Genomic DNA, 26,623 nt, shown 5'->3' with positions numbered 1-26,623 from the left:
GCCACACACACACATTCACACATTACTCATGTCTAAAGGACCCTGTATCTGTAGTTCAGTGCAGGAGGCTGTTTGTCCCCTTGGAGTACAAAGCAGCTGTTCTGACTTCTGTGTCTTCATCGAGGGTTGTCATCTCCTCTGTGGTCAGAGTACTGTCTATTTACTGCTCCTCCAACCACATTTAAGTTGCTGCCAGGGCTTAAGTAACCACTTATCTCTTCAGCTCTCTACTGAGTCATTTCTTTCTTGACCTGTTTCTGGCCAAACTTTTAATGACGTTTCTTGGCCGCCAAGCAAACACACAGGCCAGTGCAAATAGGTTTTCTCAATGTCACCATCAACCGCAGTGCTCCAGGGGACCTGTCATAGCAACAGGGCTCTGGCCTCCACTCAGTGAGTGAGCTGAAAGCTGTGAGTTGTGTGGGCTCAGCCTCAGGTGGGCTGGAGGTTTTGTCCTGGTCCTTCCCAATTTCAGTTGCTTCAGAAGTCTGAAGTTTTCAAGTGTCTCGGTTTCTGAAAACCATACTTTTATTGCATGTTATTTCTGAATTTGATGTTTTTACTAAAGGCAAGCATGTTCAGATATAAAAGTTATTTTTCTACCTTAGCTTCTGCCAAGAAGTTCTTGAAATGATGATTCTTATGCCATAATAAATCCGGGGGAAAAAAATAGCAAATAGAAACTACCCTAGTTTTACATTTGGAAGGGACTTGTAAGCCGTGTTCAGGAGGCTAAGCTGTGTTCTGAAAGCAAAGAAAAGCCCCAGAAGGTTTTGGATAGAAAATGACAGACTCTTCCTCTTTCCCTTGTTCCTCTCCCACCAAGATTTTTTTTTTCCACCAAGATTTTTAAAAAAGCAGGTTTAAGAAATTTTACCCTGAGAAGGAAACACTGTACTCTGGACCCCACTGTTTCTCTGAAAGTGGCTTCAGTGTGCCCTTTGCCATTGGTTCCTGTAGGAGTTAAGAGGATAATCACTCCAGATGACTGTGAGACCAGCTCACATGGTTTGTTTTTTGTTTCATCCACACCAGAACATTCCCTGCGTGCACTATGATCATCCACGTCCATTTTCCACTTCCTGTGTGCCTTTCTCCCTCCTAGTGGACGTGTGGTGCCTTATTCTTTTACCACTCAGCTCAACTAGGGCCGTTCAGAAAGTAGTCTCACTTCCCTCGTCCGAGTCGTCGTATCATTGACAAGACGTCTCCATTGTAGTTCTCATCATGCAGGATTGAGGTTATTGTGTGTGGCCCTCACGTGGATAGGGAGACCTGCTCTGTGTGTCCCCGGAAACCTGTAAGGGCCCTGACACTTCATAGACTCAATAAGCATTTGTGGAATGGGACAGAACTCATTGAATTAAATAAGGATAACTGGGCATGTCTACCCACTGTGAGATAAAATGATTATCACCAGCATTATCAGACCAGTGATGGTGGACAATGAAATATCAAAGAAGCATATCCCAACTCCCTAAATTTCAGCAGCTGTGCTCCCTACCAAAGGATATACAGTAAAAAGAGGAAACAGAAAGAGGGAATCGGTGATTTACACCAAGCCAGTAACAGGAAAAGAAATAAACATGGATGAAAGGAAAAAGAAAATAATTATCAGTGTTGCCATTTATCCCAGCTCAGGCCTTGTCTTTTTCCAAAATCAGCCCTTTTTTGTATGAGGACCTTTTTCATACCTGTCGCAGAACAGCCCTTGGTCAGGTCAGGCCCTCCCTCTGCCGTCAGACACACCTCTCCTGGCCGGAGCCGGGACGGCGCAGCCGCCACTTGGTTGGCGTACACCTGTTCTTCTTGCTTGAGTTCTCGGTCTCTGATACTCTTTTTCTGCACATTCAATAGTATTTTCTGTCACTCATTCTCTGGGACTTTGTCAACTTCCTGTTCTATTTGGTGTGTTGTTTTCTATATGATAACTGGTTTTCCTTATTTCAAACTGATTAATGGAAAACTCAGCATTTTCTACACATCATTTTTGAACAATGAGTTAAAGCATCATTCTACAGGGTTTGCCAATTATTTTGTATGTGTTGCTTAAGAAATAATGCACCAAAAAAAAAGTAAATATGTGAGGTGATGATGTATTAATTAACTCAGTAGGGGAATCCTTTCACAATGTAGACATATGTCAAATCATCACATTGCACACTTTCAAATTTTGTCCCTTATACCTCAAAAAAGCTAGGGGAAAATAATCCAAATTAGTCAATTAATTTCTAAAGGAACTTAAAATTTTAAAGGCAATATACCTTAGTGCTTCTTTATTTTTTAATGAAATAATTGTAACCCATTATAGTACCAGAAGATCTTTTAAAATTCTTATGTTTGTCATTAGGTTAGAAAGACAGATAGATGAGTATAGATATGATCAAATGATTGACCTGGAGAAGAAGTGTGATACTTTGAAAACTTATGTGAAGTAGTTGTCCATTTTTTAATTGGTGTGTTTTCTTCTGAATTCTATTATCTATAGTCAATATATATTATAATATGAATTATTATTTGTCTTATATAAGGCAAATATTTCCCCCGTTTGAAATTTGCCTTATAACTGTGAATGACACACTGGACATAGTTATTTAAAATGCCTGTGTTATTTAACTGATAAATATTGTTCTCTACAAGGTCTTGCTTTTATGTCATGGAGAAGGCTTTTCCATGAAGCTTTAAGCTCCAGGCTCCTTACTTGCCTAAAAGTCCTTTTCAGAGTTCTGGAAGGGAGCCTGATAATGTGTTAACATGGGCATAATAAGCCTTTTCAAAACTCAAATATTTTAATCATATTCGGTCTCTTTTCGCTCTCACTTCCTCTCCATTACATACACTGAACTTTATGTCAGAGTGACTATGTGCATTTAACCAAGGAAAGTTAAGTTCAGGATACATTGAGTTCAGTGGGAGGTGTTTGTATGGTTTGCTCTCATTTCTGAGTGTAGTTTTAGTTCCTGCTACTGTGTCTCTGTAGGAAGGGCTTCCAGGAAGAGGCACAATATGTTTGAAATGTACAGAACCAGGAACAAGTCTGTGGAAGATCCTCGCATGTAAAACGACAACCACAGGGCTTGGTTCTCAGCAATGCCCGGTCATGACAGAAGTCTTCTCTCGATAATGAGTGTGAATAATTAAAAACTGATAATGCAGCATATGTAATTTCTTAATGTCTGATAATAAAATTGTGTTATTTCTATATAATATCAATAAAAATTATTCTGACATTAAAAAGAAAATTGTAATTTTAAAAACTCAATTCTGAAAAGATAATTCACTATAAGAAAGAAGTAGTGAATAAGTCCTAGGATTGTTTGATTTTCCAGTTAAGGAGAAAAAGTGAATAATATTAACAAATTGGAAAAAAAATTTATGTTTTTTGCTATTTTGTCAGGAAATACTAACATCAAGGACGATAACATAATACAACAACACAGTGCCATCAGGTAAAGTGGTTAAATGAACATAACCAATTCAAAAGTGTTTTAAGATTATACTCTACAGGGGGGAGGGAGTAGCTCAGTGGTAAAGTGCGTGCCTAGCATGCACAAGGTCCTGGGTTCAATCCTCAATACCTCCATTTTAAAAAAAATATTTAAATAAATAAACTTAATTACCTCCCCCAACCTACAGAAAAAAGATTATACACTACAGAAGAAAACTTGAAATGAACTAATGTCTTCCAATTTATATATGAAAGAAACTTGTTAGAGATTTTCCCAAACTCGGCAACAATACTAAAAACTTCCATGATACTATCCATTATGAGTCATAAAGTCATAGGAAACTTTTCTTATCTATCAAAAATGATATTTTAAAAATCATTGGCATATGAAGCAGCAATACAGCCCAAAAATGTAGGAGAAAAGTGTTACAGTGTCAAGCAGTTAATTAATACGAATCTTATTTTCTTCCAGATTTTATAATGTCTGTGATAATTTATCAACTTTGTTTTCTTGTTCATAACAGATACTCATTTTTGTTTTCTAATTTTGCATTTATATCTTTACATTGTCTTGTTTAATGAAAACTCTAAAATTGATTAAGCTTAGGCCTCACAAAACTTGGATACAACATCTGTATCATACTTTGAGAATTCTTCTTAACTATAAACATGATTTTCTATATTCAAAATCTTTACTCTATCAGGAATTTATTTTTGATTATGGTATAGAGTGGGAAATTTGCCTTTTTTTCAGATTGTTAACCAGTTGTTTCAACATCACTTTAAAATAATACATATTTTTTTCCTATTGCTAACAAAAGTCACTTTAACATATATTAAATTCTTGAGTATGCTTGGAATTCTAGGATTCTTGTTCTGTTCATTGTTCTATTATTCCAGTACTACTGTTTTAATTATTATATTTTGATAATTTATTTTGAAAAATATAAGAGAAAATCTCATCTCAATCTTAGTTTTCAAAATTTCTTGGTTATTGAAGTTTATTTATTTTTCTAATTTGAACTTTGAAATAACTCCATTATGTGTTATGAAAAGACATTCATTAGAATTCTGATAAACTTGTAACTAATTTAGCAAAAACTGACATCTTAATATTGAGTCTTCTTATCTGGCAGCGTTATTGTTGTGTAGTTGTCCGTGTCCCTTGGAAAATGTTGTAAATGTTTTCTTGTGGATCCTGTGTATTTCTTATTAAGTATATGTCTAGATAACTTACTCCTGTTGCGGTTATGACGGGCTCTCTGCATGGTTATCAATGGTTATTATAGAAAAACTGTTTTGTAATTTATATGTGTGTATGTTTTGTAAATGGTCATTTTACTGAATTTTTTAATTTATTTTAAGAATTTTCCTGCTGCAAACATTGATACCATTAATACTCTCATACATCTGAAAGTTTTACAATTCATTTAGCTTTTCTGTCATATTGGCTAAGATTCCAGCATCACAAAATAGTAATTAACTGTTTACATCAAGTATTTATGACTTCTATAGGAATGCTTCTGAAACAGATATATTGAGAGAGAGAGAGGAGATCCATCAAAGTATCTATGTATCTGTGTGTATGTTTGTATATATGTATGTGTGAATATATACGCATGTATATGAAATGTTGAAGGAATATTCTTTCTAGTTTCCTTAAATAATTTATCAAAAAATGGATGTTGAATTAACTTGGGCACTTTTGGAGGATATCTTTTGATATAATCCTTTTATTTTTATCATTTGTATCTACTACATTAACAGATTTTTTGCAAAGCCATCCTTAATTCCAAGAATAAACCCTACTGTGCTAGTAATTTGTTGTTCTTTTAATACATCTGGATTGATGATATTTTATTTGGAATTTTTTCTCCTCTATAATCATAAGTGAAATTTAGCCGTAGTTTTCTTTCATTGTGATAATTTTATCAGGTTTTGGTATAAGGTTAAAATAATCTGGGAAGATTTCCATCTTTCTTTATTCTCTGGGATATTTTAAATTGCAAAAGAACTCTATAATTTTGGAGTCTAAAATAACATCTATAAAATCATCTGGTTTTGGCAAATTTGGGGGATAATTTTCATCTTTTTCAATTTTATTCATGGTGAATCTTCTGCATATTGAGCCAGTTTTGGTTATTTATATATTCCATGCTGACAATCTATTTCATCATGATAATCTAACTCACTTGCATGAAGTTTTATAGAAAAGTGTCTCCCAATGTTTTATCCATGCATCCTATCAATTAAAAATGTTTGAGTGAGCATCACAATTTACTTATTTAAGAATTGTATGTATTTACCAGTTTACTCATGGATTACCTTCATTATAAAACAAACAGTGGCAGAAAAATTTAAGGGATAAGATAAAAATGAAAAAAACTATTTTAAAATAATTTTCACATTTTTATCTTCATAATAGAATTTTTAAAAAAAAACCTTTATGGTCCTCTAAAATAGTTTCCTTTTTTCCCAGCTATACCAATACAGTTGATGTCGTTTAAGCTTAAGGTGTACAATTAATTAATTTAGCACACTTACATACTGCAAAATGATTAGGGAGCATCTCCATCACATCATATAATTACATTTCTTTTTTTGTGGTGAAAACAGTTAAGATCTACTCACTTAGCAGCTTTCAAAGATACGATGCAGTATTATTTGCTGTAAACACCATGCTGCCCATTAGATCCCTACAGCTTATTCATCTTATGACTGGCAGTCTGTACTCTTGGACCAGCAACCCATTTCCCTCACCTCCCACCCAGACTGTCATAAAAACAGGCTTAATATTTTAGTACAAGTTGTGTGATTAAATAGGCTTTTTTAAAAAAATCTTGATTTACACTTTGTGATACAGTTATCACAGGTCTTTATTCTAAATTCAATTTATTTTGATTTTTTTTCAGGGAGTTTTTTTTAATAGAAAGACAGACAAATAATAATCCATATGCAGGTACAATTTTCTTGTCCTAGCAGGAAGTCAGAGTTTCAAATGTTTAATTTTGTTGTGCCACCCATAGTTTCTAATTCTTTTTTTTTATTTGAAGTATAGTCAGTTATAATGTGTCAATTTCTATTGTACAGCATAATGTCCCAGTGATGCATATATATATTTATTTTCATATTCTTTTTCATTAAAGGTTATTACAAGATATTAAATATAGTTTCCTATCCTATACAGACATTTGGTTTTTTATCTATTTTTATATATAGTGGCTAACCTTTGCAAATCTCAAACTCCCAAATTTATGCATTCTCACCCCCTTCGTCATGGTAACTATAAAATTGTTTACTATGTCTGCGAGTCTGTTTCTGTTTTGTAGATGAGTTCATTAGTGTCCTCTTTTTTCTTTCTTTTCTTTTCTTTTTTTTTTTTTTGTTTTAGATTCCACATATGAGTGATATCATATGGTATTTTTCTTTCTCTTTCTGGATTACTTCACTTAGAATGACGAACTCCAGGTCCATCCTTGTTGCTGCAAATGGCATTATTTTATTCTTTTTATGGCTGAGTAGTATTCCATTGTATAAATGTACCACAATTTCTTTATCTAGTCATCTGTCGATGGACATTTAGATTGCTTCCATATCTCAGCTATTATATATAGTGCTGCTATGAACATTAGGGTGCATATATCTTTTTGAATCAGAGTTCTCTCTGGATATATGCCCAGGAGTGGGATTGTTGGATCATATGGTAAGTCTATTTTTAGTTTTTTGAGGAATCTCCATACTGTCTTCTATCATGGCTGCACCAAACTACATTCCCACCAACAGTGTATGAGGGTTCCTTTTTCTCCACTCCCTCTCCAGCATTTATCTTTTGTGGACTTTTGAATGATGGCCATTCTGACTGGTGTGAGGTGATACTTCATTGTAGTTTTGATTTGCATTTCTCTGATAATTAGTGATATTGAGCATTTTTTCATGTGCCTATTGGCCATTTGTGTGTCTTCATTGGAGAATTGCTTGCTTAGGTCTTCTGCCCATTTTTGGATTGGGTTTTTTTCTGTTACGTTGTATGAGCTGTTTATATATTCTGGAGATTAAGCCTTTGTCAGTTGCATCAATTGCAAATATTTTCTCCCATTCCGTACGTTGTTGTTTTGTTTTGCTTATGGTTTCCTTTGCTGTGCAAATCTTACAAGCTTAATTAGGTCCCATTTGTTTATTTTTGTTTTCATTCCTATTGCCTGGGTAGACTGCCCTAGGAGAACACTGCTAAGATTTATGTCAGAGAATGTTTTGCCTATGTTTTTTTCTAAGAAGTTTATCGTGTCTTGTCTTATATTTAAGTCTTTAAGCCATTTTGAGTTTATTTTTGTGTGTGGTGTGAGGATACCTCACAGAAACACATAGGTCCAAATTGGAAAAAATAGATGCATCATTGGCAAGCTTACTAAATTATTATATTCATCTTGTCTAATTCATTATAGTCAATTATATAGACACTGATAAACTATTAGGAAATTTTCACTTTCCCTAAAGCCAATTAGTTTTAATATAATCAGAAGTTGAATTTTTATATTTTTAACAAATGAATTTTAAAACCACTGGGACTATATATTTTGAATATTTTTAAAGTAGGTTAAGTCATTTTGTATCTAGGTTTTGAAAGTATGCATATACAAGAAATTTTATGTGACAAGTTTTCAGCAACAAAATTATGTAATGGTAGAAACATTTCCAGACATTGATTCTTTAAAATGCTCTCTCCATAGCAGAAGTTTCTTTCAAAAGCAGTTACTTTCTATTTCCTTGTTAAAATATCATCTTTACTTTCAAGTGGTAGATTGTGCTAATATTTTTTTCAGTGGCTTCTGAGTTGATACAACTCATGGCCTTTTACCTTGGCAGAAATGGTCACCAAATTTGGAATACTTGTCTTAATAAAGGAAACATACATAACTCACCAATAGTTTAAATCAATGTTCTCAAATTTAAGTCTCAGATGTCTTCCAAGAGGAAATGAAATCCCATGTACTTTACTAATTTTTAGGTCAACATCTTATAGTTTCCATTAAAAGTTTATAAATTTGCGAAGATATGATTTGTGGAATTTGACTTTTAAAACCATATTAAAATTATTGACATTTTAAAAATGAAACTTAAATCACATTATATCCAGTGGCATCTCAATAGCATAATAACTTGATAACCATCACCATCTATTTTTTAAAATATCTGAGTCAACTCAATCAAAAAATGGACAGAAGACCTAAATAGACATTTCTCTAAAGACATTCACATGGCCAATAAGCACATGAAAAGATACTCAACATCACTAATTATTAGAGAAATGCAAATCAAAACCAAAATGAAGTATCACCTCACACAAGTCAGATGGTTATAATCAAGAACTCTGAAAATGATAAATGCTGGAGAGGGTATGGAGAAAAGGGACCTCTCCTACACTGTTGGTGGGAATATAAATTGGTGCAGCCACTATGGAAAACAATATGGAGGTTCCTTAAAAATCTAAAACTAGAGCCACCATATGATCCAGCAATCTCACTCCTCGGCATATATTCAGAAAAGATGAAAACTAATTAAAAAAGATATATGCACCCCAGTGTTCATAGCAGTACTATTTACAATAGCCGAGATATGAAAACAATCCAAGTGCCCATCAACAGACTATTGGTTTAAGAAGATGTGGTGTATACATACTATGGAATATTACTCTGCCATAAAAAACAATGAACTTTTACCATTTACAGCAACATGAATGGACCTAGGTATATCATACTAAGTGAAGTAAGTTAGATAGAGAAAGACAAATATTATATATTATTTATATGTGGAATCTAAAAAATAATACAAATGACTCTATATATAAAACAGAAACAGACTCACAGACATGGAAAACAAAGGCTACCAAAGAGGAAAGGGAGAGGGGAGGGATAAATTAGGAATATGGGATTAACAGATAAAATCAACTACACATAAAACAGGCAAGCAACAAGATCCTACTGTATAGCATAGGGAACTGTATTCAATATCTTGCATACCTATAATGGAATACCTATAATGGAAAATATGTTGTATACCTATAATGGAAAATAATCTGAAATATATATATGTATATATATGTATATATATGGCTGAATCACTTTGCTGTACACTTGAAACTAACATAGTATTGCAAATTAACTGTACTTCAATTAAAAATATATATGAATCGGACCTTATTTAACAATTGGAAATTGTACTTCATCCTCTGTCTCCTTATATTTCTATTCTGCTTCCACTCCTTCCTCCCATAGAACATTTATTTTAATATATGTTTATTTTTGAAGCTCTATGTTAATCACCAGTATTTTCTACAATAAAAATATGCATATAAATTGAGTGTTTAATTTTGTAATTACCTGTGAACATAAGGCTCTAAGTGTTAATTGCCTCTTGGATACAGCTATCATTACAATTGTTAGTAGTACATAATTGGTCAAAACAACTTATCCATATTACAGATCTCTATAAATAATCATTAAAATAAATATTTTTGATTATTGGGAAAAACTCTAGGTGACTTGAATGAGGTTGGGTTATTTTCGTGTATCCATGGGTAAATATTGCTTATGATTTGAATGAGACAGGGCTTACATCAATTCTACTCATGTATTTCATGTTTCCAGATGTGAGCCCTGAGAAACCTTGTTCATATAAACAGATAGGGATGGAGGTTTTGTTAGAGCAGTGCTGCTCAATTTATTTAACCACTTCTGGATCATATGCCAAAAGGTCACCTACTGATGAAATTACTTTTAATAATGTGTCTTTTGACAATTCTAATTCATTCTTCAATTTTTTTAAAGCAAAGAATAGATATGTTACCCAGTCATTAGAGTTCATTCACTTAAGCTTTATTGAGATTTACCAAGTGATTATTGTATTAGTCAGCTTTTGCTGGGTAACAACAAAATCTCAGTGGCATATAACTAAAAGCAGTTCTTTCTCTCCCTGGCAAGATGTAGGTCAGCAGGGGCAACTCTGGTTCAGGCTGTGGATTCCACATGTCTCCTTCTGGAATCCAGAATAAAGGCACAGTGGGCATGATCTCCTCATGCCAGCAGTCAGAAGAAGCATGTGGTGCATCTTAAACCCTAGGCTCAGAGTTGGCATACTGCCCCTTTGCCCATATTCCGCTGGCCAAAGAAAATCGGTGACCAAGCCCAGCTCCAGTGGGGTGGGATGAACGTTCCTACCAGGGATGTGTGAGGTAGAGGAGAGAATGTTTGCTAACCAGTAATCTAATCTACCACACCTGTAGTTATTTTCCCTCCTGTTGTTTGTTTTTATTTTGGGTCTAGTTTTTGCTTAGTAGTAACTTGCTCAAAACAGTATATGAAAAAGTGTTGGTAGATTAAGAAAAGCATGAGGAAAGCTTCTGAGATGCTGGTAATGTTCTATTTTTTTTACCCAGGTGGTAGATACACCGGTGAGTTTGCATGGTGATAATTCATTGAACTGTACATTCATAACCTGTGCACTTTTTCTGTAAGTATGTTATATTTCAAATAAAAACTTATTTTTTAAATAAGGGGTTGAGAAAAACAGTATTTTTAATTTTGAAATCTTTTTCCAGTGCAAAATTTTTATAAGTTTCTTTTAACTTACCACATTCTTTAAATATGTATTTTATGAATGTTTTTAGAACTGTAGATATAGGGCATTCAACTTATGGATAATGTCTGCTATGAAATGTAATTAGCAAAGCAATTCCTCATTTTCAAATCTATCAACTAAATCAGATTTGTCTTGCATCAGAAAAACATTGCATTTTTCAGTTCAGATAAATTTGCTAATACTTATTTCAAGGAATGTTATTTAAAAATTACTGCAAGATAAATTTTGGAACACATGTTGTAATATAGTTTACTGAAAGTGATTAAGGTTAAAATTGTCTGGATTCAATATGATCAATTTATCTGCTTTACAAGTTAAAAAGCAAGAATAAATCTATACACTATTTTTATATCTGTATATCTAATACTGCAGTCCAACGTATAGCTAAAATGATGTTATTATAAAGGGAGAAATATAATAAAAATGTGGTATTTATTAAAAGTATGCATGCATGTATTGGACTTTGACGTTTGGCTTTTGGAATAATTAACTAAAAATGCATACAAAATACAAAAATAGTTTTATTAATTTTGTACACATCATGAGCAAATATTTTTTACATTTAATGAAAGAAGTTTTATATACTAAAAAAAATTAATTATTCTAGCAACTGTCTTATTAATTTGGAATTTTAATAAGAGGTAGAAAAAGTAAGCAATTTAGATGAAAAAATATTTTTAGCATGACTTTATACAAGTTTTAATCAATAATTGAATAATACATACCAAATCTAAAAAGAAAAAAAATGTAGGATAACTTGAAAAATTTAGACCCCAATTACCTTTAAAGCAAATAGTACCGCTAATGTGTGTTGTTCTTTGAATATGCTTTTCTTGCCAGTCAGTGACACATTCTAGGGATGAATGTTGGGCATAGCTAAAAAAAAAAAATTGCTTAGGTTTTATTAAATGAAAGAAAAGACAGTCACTGTAGCATCCATGTGTCTTACCAGTGTCCTCTCTGCTTTGTCCATACTCAGCTCGCCCTCAGAGAGCAGTGCACTTCCTGTGAGAGGTAAGAGGGGAGGTTGTAAAAGAAAATTACCGTCACTCCCCTGTCCCTGAAAGGTGGGATTTCAGGACAACCTACCAAGGGCAAAAACTCTTGTTTCCAATACATTTGCTGTAGCTTGAGAAAGAAATATGTGTGGGAGAGGGAAAGACTAGCAGCCCTGTGGACTTTCATTGATCTATGGATTAATCATTAAAAGGACGCTTCCAAGAAAGTAGTATTTCCAGAAGTCCCTTGGTTTAATGCCCTGGAGGTTCCTTTCATTATGGGGCAATACATGACCGTGCTAAAATTCATGATAGTGTTAGTGCTGTTCACTGAACCTGCCCAGGCTCTTTACCTCCTAGGCTCATGCAGACTCAGTGAGACCAAAGGACTAGTTCTGCCTACTGCATTGTACAGGGAAATGATGGGCGTCCTTTTCAGGCTGGAGCAGTAAGTATACTGCAAGACCTTCCAGAGTTCTCTTTTCCTTTTGCCATGATGATTATCAACATTCCATCCAGTGACTACCTGGGTCATAGATTGACAAGGACATCATACAGAGACCCCAAATTTCCCTGGTTGAATGTGCAGCATACATTAGAAATAAACATCTTTGTTTTAAGTCACTGAGATTCTGGGATGGCTTGTTTACGAGAGCATCCGGACCAATTCAACTTTCTTTTGTAAAGTAGGACAAGGCTATTTTGAAAGGGGAGAGAAGAAAGAAAAGAATCCACATTATACTAGGGAAGAAGATAGATCAAAGTTCTGCTCTGCATACTGAATCCTTTAAACTATCCACAGTGTATGCCCTTAAAAAAAAAAAAGACCACCAGTTTAAAAAATATATATTTTAAATACTTTCCCAAAAGGTAACTGGGGAATATCTATGGAAAACAAAAGACATTCATGATACTTCCTCATCTCATTTCAAAGAATTCTGAAGATACTATTATTTTAAATAACCTAGTCTAAATCCCACTTAACTACCTGTTTGTTAACCAGATTTTTGTCCCAGTACACTGAAAGTGAATGAAAACCAAAGGCAGCAATGTCAACACATTGGCACGCTGAAATCCTCACCTCCCCTCACCTACCAAGGAGACAGGCCTGATGTACAGATGGAGTGGAGATCCACTGTAAAGTACTAGATTCAGTATTAAGAAAGTTTATTTTCAATTTTTTAGATAAAAAACCTAAAATTAGATTTCTCAGTATTTTATTTGCAGACCACTCTGGGTCATTCCTAAGGACACATCCACATCATGTTAGAGGAAACTAAGACAGTATTCACTCCTTAATTCAAATTAAATCCCTTTTAATCTGTAGTCAAGTATTCCCTATCATTGCTAATTTTAGGCATTTGTAGTTTTGTTCTTGTTTATCTTAACTGACTTGGTCAGATGTTTATCAATTCTATTGGACTGTTTAGGAAATGATCTTTTGTATTGATTAATTTTCTCTTTTTGTGATTAATTATTATAATTTACATTTAATAATTATTTTGTATTCCTTTTCTTACATTCATCTTGTTGAGATATTAGCTTCTTGACTTAAATACATTTTTTAGGTTTTTTTTCTGATTTAGTGATAAAAGTATTTAGGACTTCAGTTATAAGATGAATAATTTCTGAGGCTCTAATGTGCAGTATGGCAACTATAGTTAATAATACTGTGCTCTACACTTGACATTTCCCAAGAGAGTAGATCTTAGCTGTTCTCACCACACACACACACACACACACACACACACACGCACACACACACACACAAAGGTAACTATGTGAGATGATGGCTGTGTTAATAAGCATAAGTGGGTAATCATTTCAGAGTGTATGCATGTATCAAATCATCACATTGAAATCCTTAAATAGATACAATTTTTATTGGTCAATTATACTGCACTAAAGGTGGAGGAAAAGCATTTAAGATTATTATTTTTACTCTCAGAATATAGCTTTCATTGTATTAGTAATAAATGTTTTCCTTATGGCCAATGTCTAAATATATTCATAATATTTAAATCTGTAATTACATTTTTTTTAACTCAAAATGTTATTTAGGTAGGTGTTTTAATATATTCAACTAGTTGGACTTAGAGGAAGAGGGAAGGTTTTGGCTTTTTTTTTTTTTTTCAATTTTAAATCTTTGGTTACATTTATAGCACAGTGATCAAAAATCTATCTGTACCACTTCTGCTTTGGGGATTTTATTTTGTTCTCAGTTACATTGTGGGTTTTGGTGGGAAGGGTCCTGAATTTTGGATTTAATCTCTAGTCCTTTCTCACTAGGTCTAAGGAGGGCATAATTCTTAACCAAAAAACTCTCATGACCAATATCAAATTAGCTGCACTGTAATTTGAGATCACCATGAAGGAGAACTATCCCCAAAGAAAACGTTATCTGCAATGGTAAAACAGGTTCCCCTGCTCCTTGGAACAGGACAGGATAGGCCCTGATTTCCTTGGAATTGTCACTCAGGCAACTGGTTGAGAAGCCAAGAAAAACAGCAATGTGGAAGTCCGCCCTGTGCAATGCCAGGCAGTTTTGTTTTACCTCGGAGCCAATACGGGGTGGAGGAATGGGATAAAGTATTGATGACCAATACCCCAGAACTGACTGTCCTAGTCAGTCATCTCACACCCACCTATGAATAGTGCCTTCCCAGCTGTGACCAGAGTCAGACCAGCCTGGCCTGGAGGGTGGGACTCCCCACACAGGGTCTGAACATTTTCAAAAACATCTTTGCTAGAGGAAACAAAAATACAAGCACTCCAAAAATAGCTGCTCAAAAATTTTGTGAGATTATAAAAGTAATCTTTATTTTATTTTTTAAATCTATTTTGTACGTAGGAAGGAGGTAGTTAAGATCTTTCCTTGTCTTTTATCCAATTTTAGAATCTTTGTTTTTTTCCTTTTTAACAGAATGGTTTAATTCATTTACTTTTATTCTGATACTAATGAATTTTCACTTGATTCTTGCCTTATGTTTTCTGCTTTATATCTGATATTTTCCATTTTTCTTTCTCCAGAATATTCCTATTGAAATTTTCCTTTTTAAATTTCTTTTCCCGCTAAATATATGGAAAGTATATAACCTACTTTAATTCTGTGAGCTATTTCCTTAAAGATAAACTTGTATTTCTCTATGTAAGTGAGTGAAATTGGCCTGTAATTTTTTGCTCATACTTTCTTTGGTTTTTTGGATCAAGGATGTTTTGGCCTCATAAGAGGAGGAACAGTCCTTTTTCTATTATTTTTAAAAGTTAAAAAAAAATCATTCTTTCTTTAAATGATTGGGAGTTTTCTTTAAGGGTAGGCTTTTAATATGGATTCAATTTCTTTAACAAAAAAGACTACTAAGATGTTCTATTTCTTCTTCTGTCTATTTCATATTTTCTCTAGGAATTTGTCCATTTCATCTACATTTTTCAAAAGTATTAGAAGAATTTTTTGTTAATGTTTTCATAATCATTGTCATTTTTCAGGATTACATAATTTAATCTTTTTTAAAACTCTTGACATCGGTTATTTTTGCCTTTTCTCTTATTCTTGGTCAAAGAAATAACTTTCGGCTTTCTTTTTTTATTTCAGTATGTTTGCTTTCTATCATTAATATCTCCTATTTTATTATTTCATGATTTTATTATATTTATTATTATCACTTATATTTTTAAAATTCTTTAGCAAAAGTTTAAAGTTCAATATAAAAAGCATTTGAAAATCAGGGCCCAGTGACATTAGAGAATAAATAGTACATTTTAAAAACACAATTATCCTGGAAATTTTAGGGAGAGGCCCTGGGGATGGAATGGAAGAGTGGCATTGAGAAGGCAGGGAGAGGGAGGGAGAAGAACACGTTCCAGGGAGCCCATGGAGCCCTGCGATCCTGGGACGGGCTGCTTGCCATGCGTTCCCTCTTTCTTCCCGAACCCACTGCAAATCAGGCCTGTTCGGTGTGAGCTCATCCCTTGCAGTGCATCTCTATTTGGAGAGGTTCAGGGGAGGGCAGGACTCCATCCAGCAATTTGAAACTTTGTTTGGATTTCTGCAGTGACTTTTGGGATCTGGGCCATATGAAATACTAAAGACGAAGAGTGACGACTGGTCCAGTGTTACATTGGATATAACGGGATCCAAGGGCTTTTATTTAATTTGGGGGCAAGACCCGACCCAAATGTGTCTTTGGAAAGAAGATTCACCTTCTCTTATCATTCACTCATAGTTAGACAGTGTGGTATAGCTGGGGCAGAGCAGGAGAGATGGATAGAATTTGGAGTAGCCTAGACATAGTTCATCTACTTCCACAAGAGTAGATTTGTGTCCTATGAAAGGTTAAACAAAAACAAGCTTTTTAAAGTAAGGTTCTTTAAAAGGCCGACCTTCCAACCTTTGAATCAGTCAACCAAGTGTCCTCCTCACTGGAGAAAGGAAAGGGCTTTGTGTTTGCACAGTTACCAAAATATTTTCTTCATGATGTCTATGTCTTAATTACTGCTTAACTCCATCCCCTTTTATATATATTTTTGTGTGTAACTTACTGTTCTGTTTTTCTAACTTTTTAAAGTAGATGTTTAGCTCATTGATTTCAGTCTTTCTTATTTCTGTGAAGCCATAAAATTCTTTCTAAATATAGCATTAACTTCATCCCGCAAGTTTGTTATAGAATATTTTATTTTTATATTCTAATTTTCGTTGTGATGTCTTCTTTGATCCTTGTGTTACATAGATTTGTATTTCTTAATTTCTTGGTCTCTGAACACATAAGTTTTTTTCTATTTATCTTTTTGTGTTGTGTTACCATTTAACTGCCCTGAATCAGAGAAAATTCACTGTGTGATTTCAATCCAAGTCTTATTTAGTGGCCCACTAGACTGTCAAATTTTGCAAATGTCCCACATGTGATTAAAACGAATGTGTGTTCTCAGTCGTTTGATTCCAGTGTTTCATATGTTCATCAGATCAAGTTTTTCAATTGTTTTGTTCAAATCTTCTATATTATTGCTGCCTTTTAGTCTGCTTGTTCTATCAGATATTGAGAGACATGCTAAAATCTCTGAGTATGATGGAAGATTTGCCTGTTTCTCCTTACAGTTCTGCCAATTTTGCTTTATATATTTTGGGGCAGTATTGGGTATATGTCAGTTTAAATTTTTTATATCTTCCCTGTTAATTGGAATTTTATCACTAAAGTGCATCACTTCATATCTGGTAAAGAGATTAGATTTTGCCTTAAGTCTCATTTGACTGATACTGATCTAGAGACACTAGCTTTTGGGTTGACAGTTATGTGGTGTATCTTTTTCAATCATCTTATCTTCAACCATTATATACCCTTATGCTTTAGATGCATTTCATCTAAGCAGCTGAGTGTTACATTTTTATTCAGTTTAACATCTTTATCTTTTAATTGGATCATTTAGTCCATCTCCATTTGATGTAATTGCTAACTTTTTTTAATCTACCATCTTATTGAATGCTTTATTAGTTGTGCCACCTATTTATGTTCCTTTTTATCCTGCCTTTTTCTTTTTTAACTTTTTTGGATTGATTATTTTTATTCTTTGGTTTTTCCTCTACTAGTTTGGAAACAATACACTCATATTAATTATTCTTGTAACGATAGGCCTAGAGATTAGAGTTATCATTCTTGACTTATCAAAAGTCTAATACTAATTTATAACTTTTATTTTCTTTTGGGAAAATGCACGAACATTACAACACTTTCATTCTGTTTGTTCTGTTCTCAGACTCTTCCCTTTTTATTACTACCTGCTCTAATTTTGATAGCTGTGATGTACTTTCAGATCATATTGAGAATACAGATCACAGAGTCTTTTATTTCTTGAAGTGAATAAAGAAGAGTTGGTGAGGAAGAATTTACTTTATTATCTCAAATTTGTCCCCTTTTCTGAACCTCCAGTTCTTTTCATATGCCTGGTGATTTGTTGCTGTTTCTTTTTAGCTCTTCCCTATGGAGGGAAGTCTTCATTTGTCCAGTATTGGTAGTACAGATGGGTTTTGTTCGAGCTCTGTGGCTTGCTTTGATATGTCTTATAAAAACTGGAAGCAACTTTTTCCCTCACTGAATGCACACGCCTTTGCTGTATGACTTTTCAGCTTCTCCTATCAAGATTTGGAGTCTATTTCCCTAGCCTCAGTTTGGGCTGGCCTTTGACTTGCTTTGACAAGTGAAATATGGCAGGGGCACGTACCGATTCCAATCCAAAGACAAGGCCTCAAGAGGTTTTGTGCATTTTGGTTCTTTCTGTTGAATTTTAGAACCACCAAATAAAGATCCAGCTAGCCTGCTAGAGGCTGAGTGACCTACATGAGGACATGAGGCATCCAAACTGAGGCCTTCCTAAATCAACCAGGCCTTAACCAACCCAGCATCTGATCATACATACTCATAAGCAAACCCAGCCAAGACCAGGATAACCACCTCGATAAGCCTGCCAGACTGCCAAACTGCAGAATTGTGGGCTAAATAACTATTTTAAGGTACTAAATTTTGGGGTGATTTGTTATATAACAAAAGCTGACTGACACCAGCCCCCTATTCAAAGCTTTTAGACTCAGAAGAAAGAAGTAGAAAATAGGTTTAGATTTTCTCGTGTTTTACTTTAGAGACTTAGCAATCTGTCAGGTAGGGAGGCAGTCGTATGCAAAGGGAGTTTCACAGACCTGCGAAGACTGCATGGTGCTAAGGTGATCGATAACCCTTGGCGTCCCTTATCCTCAATTAGTAGTAATAAAGAGGTAATCAGGAGAAAGTCAGTGGGCCAGAGGACTGTTTTCAGAGCATTGTGCCTTAGCTCTAAGATCAGAGAAAGCCCATGCCCCTCCATGTAAACATCCATAGCAAGAAGTCCCTGGAAGATACAGAGCTAAAACTGCAGCCTCAGAAGTGATGGGTACTATCTCAACGTGTGAAATCCATAGGAATTCAATGGAAAGTAGATCTGTCAATGCTCCATCAAACAGGCATCATCCAATCATGAGGGAAAGGCAGGAGTTGCATAAGAAGTGATGCCAGTGAGGGCTGGGAGAAGCTGAAGGCTATTTCAGCATTGGGAGGAACAACAGCCCAGACACTGAAGAAGGAACCTAAGTCAGAGATCTTGTGTTTAGGAGGCAACAAGAAGGTTGACAGAAGACCAAGCAGGAAGTGGATAACTAGCTATGCAGCCCAAGAAAGTCAGTAAGTCTTGGTTTCCATTTCCTTGCCTATGAAATCCAGGTGTTAAAGTTGACCCCTAAGTTTCCTGCCAATTCTAAAGTTCTTTAGGGCTTGGTACAAAACACTGTAGTATTTTATAAATCATTAAAGGGAGTTGTAGTTCATAGTTTTATTTTTACAGCCTATTTTTGGTCATATCCTTGATTTATGTAATATCAAGTCTTTGGGAATACAATAGCTAATTATAATACTAAAACTATGGGGAAATACGATTTGCCTTACAATTATATTCTGATAGGAGCTCTAGGTAGGACATGTAAACAAAACTAAAATTTTGTGCAATAGTAATGTGTACAGTAGAAATTTGGAAAATATGCTAGGGAGAACTGAATTGTTAGATATATCTATAAAATAACAATTAAAGGCCCTGGAAAGCTGTGATTATAAATTAGCAGAGGAAAAAAAGGATTAAAAAAATAAACTGATACCTTAAGTGTAAAAATGAGACAGATTATAGAAAGAGGCGTGAGAGAGAAATTAAATTTTTGTTGAAATTTGATTATTCTATAAGAGGAAGTTTCAGAGCTTGCTAATCATTTTTAGTCTTGCCTGAATAAGAATAAAAGCACAAAGAAGTGAAACTTTGAAGTTACACTGATTAAGTACTGAGGCCCACTTGCATGCATAATGCAATTAATAATCTACCCCAAGGCAGCAGTCTATAAAATCATAAAAATATTCAAACATTCTTTTCAGTACAGATAATTTTAAATCTTGAAAAAATATTTTGATGGTATTTCTGATACTTCTAAAGGTGTAATTTAAATCTATATTTACCTCAAAGTGCAAAACTTTTATGGTTTAGCTAAAGTAGTGGTCATCATACTGATTGTTTTTAGAGACCCTCTCTAGCCCATGTGTAAAATATTACTAAGTCCACATGGATATTAAAATAAAGTGGGATATAATTTTACATATTCTTTAACTCCTTCCTGAACCCCGACCTTCTTTCAATAGACTGGAAAATCTGTTAGTAACAAATCTCAAGTTAAAACGTTGCCATTTTACATTAAAAAATAGGCTATTGATTTTTCTTCTTCCTTCATTCATTTTCACTGACCCATATTCTGTAAGAGAGCAAAAGAGCTGTGGCATCAGACGGAGGGTGAGGGTAATAGAAAAATCCCTCATGTTGGGAAATTCTGTGCTGAAAACATGGATTGATCAACATGTACTAGGTTAGAGGATAAAATTCTAACATTTCATTCAGACTCAAGTAAAACATTACACAAAGGAGCTGGTCTTTTTTTTTTTTTTTTTCCAAAAATCAGATGTATAGTTTTTCTATCCAAAGCATATTTGTGTCTGCTGGCAGACAAGTACAGGTAATTGCCTCCAGGTGTTTGCCTGCAGGAAGTCATTGAAATTCAGTGCTAGCAATGGCAGTTTCCTCAGCAGCAAAACCTAACCTGCAGGAACCTCGTGGGCACAGGTGTATTCGAGATTAGCAGCGCCAGCCAGCTGAAAGGCCGTAGACTCTGAAGGCTCAGTTTAACAGGGAACGAATTAACTAAAACAAGAATCAGGATGTATTTTAAAACTACTATTTAAAATTTAGGATTTAAAACATTTGTCCTTGTTTAAAAATTTTTTTAATTGTTTATGTTTTTTATTTTTATTCATTTATGGTAACTGTATGGCAGATTTTTCCCCCCTCCAGGGAATATGAATTATAAAATATACATTTCCTTAAATTCTGTTTTTATGAAAACTCATGTTAAAAAATAATTCATTATTAAAAAATAATCTGGATCTTCTTTCCACTGTGAATAGATACCCTGAGGCATTTTATTTTTATTTTACATATTTTTTATTGAAATATGGTTGATTTACAATATTATATTAGTTTTGGGTGTACAACATAAGTGATTCAATATTTTTATAGATTATACTTCATTTAAAGTTATTACAAAATAATGGTTATATTTCCCTGTGCTGTACAATATATCCTTATTGTTTATTTACTTTAAACATAGTAGTTAATCCTATACCCCTATCTTGCCCCTCCCCCAGAGTAACCATTAGCATTTAGCTCATTTCCTCCACTCAAATCATAACATCTATTTTTGAAGGGCACAAACTTACAGAGACAAATAAGGAAGAGTGGAGACAACAGCAACAAAACTTTGGAAGCTGGGAGAAGATATGAGAAAGCTAAATTCTAACCCAGCTGTGAGAAAAGTTGAGAGGGAGCCTGATTTGTGGGGAAATTTTTCAAATAAAAATCCAGGAATGGGCATCATCAGGTACCTCTGGAAGTTCTGTTGCAGGTAAGGTTGCTTAAGAAGGAGCTGGACCTCCAGATCCCTTCCCCTACTCCACGCAGCAGGTCAGCTACCCCCGCAGCAGATGACTGGAGAGAATTATTTCCTGGAAACAGACATGCAGAGTGTACACTCCAAAAAACAGGTGGATTCAATTTACATACTGAGTGCTAGGATTTCCAGTATTTCTTGCCCTTTTCTGGAACACTGGTAAACACACACACACACACACACACACGATTGAAGTCTTCTCTAGGAAATTTGACCAGCATAAGAGAAAGATCTGAAAATACTCTGAGGGTTCCTTCTGGAAGAGCAAGGCCAGGTCACCATACAGTGAAGTCCTTGGTGAATAAAAACTACATGCATTCACCTATCAGCTTTTAGTCTGCATTCCTAGTGAGAGCACCCAGACAAGGATGACCAGGATCTGATTCTAACATGAGAGAGACTGAAACAAGTAAGCAGTGGGAGAAAACAGAGGCTTTGGGAGACAGTAAAACTTAAAAACTATTGTTAATACACTCAGAGACAAGCTACTGTATGTATAAGATAAGAAAAGGATGATATTTTAGAAAAAATATTATTTGGGGGGTAAAGCACCCTTAGAAATTAAAAATAGAATTATGGAAATAAAAAATACAATAGATGAGTTGGGGGATAAATTAGAGGAAGTCTTCCAAAAGTGGTACAAAAATGGAAAGTAGAGGATAAAAGAAGGAAAGCCAGAGCATATGACTGGGAAGTCAAACACCTGTCTGATAGGAGTTGCTCAGAGAGAACAGAGAGAAAATGGAGAAGAGAAAATCACCAGTGAAATAACTCAGTACTTCCCCAAACACAAGGCTGTGAGCTTTTCGATCAAAATAAACCCAGCACCAGAGCTAATAACAAACCTACACTAAGGTACCTCATTGTGAAATTTCAGAACTCTGGAGATAAAAAAATATACCAAGGGCTTCTAGAAAGAGGAGATTTCATAAGAAGAATCAAGATGCAGAACAGTATGACATTTCTCAACAGTGATGCTGGAAGCTAGAAGACAATGAATTAAAGCCTTCAAAATTCTGAGGAAAAATTGTTTCCAACCTAGACTTCTTATCTGGACAAATAATAAATTAAATGTAAAGGTAGAATAAAGACATTCTCAGATGTCCCAAGTCTCAAAAAGCTTAATTTTCTGTGACTCCCTTTTTAGGAAGCCCCTGGAGGATGGGTACCACCCAAATAAGGGAATAAACTAAGAAAAAGACATGGGGTCCAGGAAATGGTGCCCCACTTGGGAAACAACCCTGAGGATGATGGTTAAGAGGGTCCCCCTGAAAACAGTGGTGTGGCAGGCCTAGAGGATCACTCTTCAGAATATAAGTCAAGAAGCTCCAGGACAGAGCTGGTCACTAAGACCAAATTAATACTATCTTGAGTGAGTTTGAATGTATTAAGATGGCCTTTATCCATCTTAGACTGAATGAATAAATTCATAGCAAATATATAAACTGGGCAATTATTTCCACCAGGGAAATAAAGGAAAAGTACTGTAGTATGTTATATGGTTTGGCTGTGAATAGTGTTCATAATAACACACGTGGTCATGGTGATAATGTATCTGTAAACACTGATGCTCCAAGCAAAATTATAATCTATGTGGGACACATGAGGGATGGCATTGTACCTGTTTGTGCTGCATGACAGAGGGAGTGGTGATGATAGAGGGAGATAAAGACTCACATTTCAGGGAAGTCAATAGATAACATCTAAATTAAAAAGTCAAAAATTAGCAACATGCTTATGTTATTTGTAGTTACAGATGTCAATATTAAAGAATTGGCCAAGAGGATTGAGACTATTTGTGTATAAGTGGGAAGAGATGAGATTGGAGGAGAAGGGTATGGCCCAGTGGTAGAGTGAATGCTTAGTATATATGAGGTCCTAGGTTCAATCCCTGGGACCTCCATTAAATAAATAAGTAAATAAATAAACCTAATTACTTCCCCCACTCAAACAACCACCCACCACCAAAAAATTAAAAAAAAATTTTAAAAGAATTTTAAAAAAAGATGAGAATGGAGCTGGTAGGAGCATTTTTTTCCATAACTGTATTATAATATCTGACTTTAAACTTTGATGAAAAATTGTGCATTAAAAAATATGTATATATACTCAGAAATCTTTGAGCGAATTATTCCTGCAGATGTGGCTAAGGTGGATCACTTATCTGACAAAGATCATACCATTCTACTTCTTAATTCACTGATATATATCGTCATGGTGTGAATGAACATTGTGCAAAGTGCCATGTGAGATACCATGGAAAACATAAATAGGAAGGAATACTACATGATTTCCTTCCTTTTGTTACTTGAAAACCACAGGAAAGATAAGTGAAACACGTTTCTACATGTCTGTATGAATAAATGAACAAAAAGACTGCTGTGGAGGTAAAGGAACTACATGTGACAATGTAAAAGAAACAGATTGAGACATTTTCCTGTTGGATATGGCAATTTGGATTGAACACTGAAGGAAGAGGTAGACCAAACAGTACTACCATGAGCAAAATCATTAAGAAAGGAAATGTTTCAGCCAGTTGGTATGGTTACAAATCATTCAATATAAGCAGAACAAGAAATGACAATGTTAACTCCAAAAGCACAGGAATCTTGTGGCCTTATTCATCACTGTATACTCAACACCTAGAATATTGCCGGGCACATAATAGATACTCAATATACATTTGCCCAGTGAATGGCTTGATAGGATTGGAAAGATAAGAGTTGGTAGCAGAAGGCCCTGATGCCATGTTAAGAAATTTAGACTGTAAAGAATAAGAAAATATTTGAGGAGAGGATTGTCAGGGTCCTAATTTTGATGGTCGGATACCAGTTTTATGAGAAACATGAGAGATGTCAGGTTAGCTAGAAAGAAATGAAAAATAAAGGACTGAATTATATCCATTAGCCATTAAAGTAGAAAGGAAGAGACAGATCAATTATTGAAGAAGCTAGTCATGATTTCATGGAAATGTACTAAGTTTGGGGTCAGAAAATCTGAGTTTAAATTTTACCTCTATCATTTAATGTGTGTGAAAATCCTGACAAGTCATAGAAACTCTTCTCTGAATATCAGTTTCCTTATTAGTAAATCAGAAAATGTTTAAAAATCTTTACCTTTTGTCTAAAGGGTATCAGGTAACTTTCAAGGATATATAAATTGTATAAATTGAGATGAGAACAAAAGAAGAGAAAAACTTAAGAGTGGAGACAGGATAGTCACTGGGTTGAGAAACTGAGTCTAAGAAAAGCTTTTTTGAATCTAGGAGGTGTTTGAACAGATGTGTAGCAGTGAAGTGTATAGAGTGGGAGAACTGTAGACTACAGAGAGGGAGCGACTGATGGGCAAAGACCTGGAAGAGACCAAACGAAGCACAGTCCGTGGGGAAGCACACTGGTCTTGAGTGGAGAACAGATTCCACTTCCTCAAGACAAGGAGAGCAAACAAAGTAGATGGAGGTGGAGCAACAAGGAAATTGGGGAGTGTCAGGGGTTAAGGAGCTTCCTACTTTAATAGTCTTAACTTTCTCCACCAAGCTACTCAGGGGCCTCTGCTAAAAGCAAGATAAGCGGGTGAGACAAGGGGGGAGTTAGGAGCTGGAGGCGGGCAGGCAAGTTTCCAGTCCTGGAGGCAGGGGTACAGAGCCAGCTGTGAGAAGGTCTGTCAAGGCTAAATTTAACCAAGTTCGTTGAGACCAAAGAAGCATATTAATATTCAGGCATACTTCGTTTTATGGTGCTTCATAGATACTGTGTTTGTTTTTTTGTTTTTGTTTTTGTTTTTTACAAATTAAAGGTTTGTAGCAAACTTGCAATGATTAAGTCCATCGGTGCCACTTTCTCAACAGTATTCTTTCACTTCTTGTCTCTGTGTCACGGCTTCATAATTCTCACAAGATTTCAAACTTTTTCATTTTTATTATTTGTTATGGTTATCTGTGATCAGTGATCTTTGATGTTACTATTGTAATTATTTTGACATATTTTAGCAATAAAATATTTTAAAATTAAGGTAGATACTTCTCGTTAGACTTAATACTATTATTACACACATAATAGACTGCAGTATAGAGTAAACATAATTTTTATATGCACTGGGAACCAAAAGTTCATATGACTCACTTTATTGTGATATTTGTTTTATTGCAGCGGTCTGGAACAGAACCCACAATAACGCTGAGGTATGCTGCACTGTAGTTACAGTTTATATAACATATATAATGCTTTTTGAACAGTTTTTAAAACATGCATTATCTCATGAGTCTTCATATACTATCACTATATTATAAAATAAGGAAATTGAAGCTGAGAAAGGAATAACTTGCCCAGGATGACATCCGCAGGTTTCTTATCTCACATTGTAATAATTTTTTAAAGATCATTTTTGGTTGTTAGTGGGAAGAAATCATTCTATTTAAGTTATGAAATAGGTGTCCTTACTTGGATAGTTCCATGGTCAGCAAGAAAATTGGAAGCTTCATAGGGCTGAGCTGAAGTCAAGATTGCTCCAAATATTTGGGGTTAGTATTACACAGTGTATATGTTTGCAATGAATGAACACAAATTTCTAACAATTGGATAGAAAAAAAGTTTTTTGAAAGAGATCATACTAAAACCACCTAGGAACTAGTGTATTTAACATTTCATGTTTGCACAGAAATCTTACTGTCATCTTTTCTACTCTGCAGTGCTTCCATGGTTAATCACATCCTGAGGACAGGAGACGTTGAAAGCAAGTGTTTAATCTTAACTTACTCATAATTGATTCATAGTTAAATCAGAGTGAAGGAATGTGTATTTACACCTAAGTTTAGAAAGATTTGCAAAGAAAAAGAAGAAGAAGAAGATTTTCTTTTGGAGAACAAGGCCTTTCTGGATCTCAGCTGAGAGTGAAAAAAGTGAAAAACTGGATAAATTAACAAGACAGAGAAAACTAGTGTGCTCTCTCTTTAAAGACATTGAGGATGGATTGCATTGAGAAGGCTTC

General features: G+C 34.6%; 1 protein-coding gene across 24 annotated transcripts in view; it reads left to right on the top strand.

Moving 5' to 3' along the window:
• Positions 1-26,623, top strand: part of HIVEP1 (HIVEP zinc finger 1) — a 224,579-nt gene that overhangs the window by 39,846 nt on the left and 158,110 nt on the right. For 18 of the 24 annotated variants that reach the window (XR_012062373.1, XR_012062375.1, XR_012062374.1 and 15 more), the window contains 5 exons: positions 10,881-10,954; positions 19,214-19,283; positions 21,395-21,592; positions 25,786-25,817; positions 26,325-26,368. The gene's annotated coding sequence lies outside the window, so the exon portion shown is untranslated. Of the gene's footprint in view, positions 1-3,397; positions 3,450-10,880; positions 10,955-12,062; positions 12,098-12,441; positions 12,530-19,213; positions 19,284-21,394; positions 21,593-25,785; positions 25,818-26,324; positions 26,369-26,623 lie in introns of all 24 variants that reach the window. The other 6 variants (XR_012062376.1, XR_012062387.1, XR_012062372.1 and 3 more) reach the window with 5 other exon arrangements.

Source organism: Vicugna pacos, chromosome 20, assembly GCF_048564905.1.
Source record: "Vicugna pacos chromosome 20, VicPac4, whole genome shotgun sequence".
NCBI lineage: Eukaryota > Metazoa > Chordata > Mammalia > Artiodactyla > Camelidae > Vicugna > Vicugna pacos.
The sequence above is the reverse complement of the archived record's forward strand: the minus strand, read 5'-3'. Positions and strand labels throughout refer to the sequence as shown.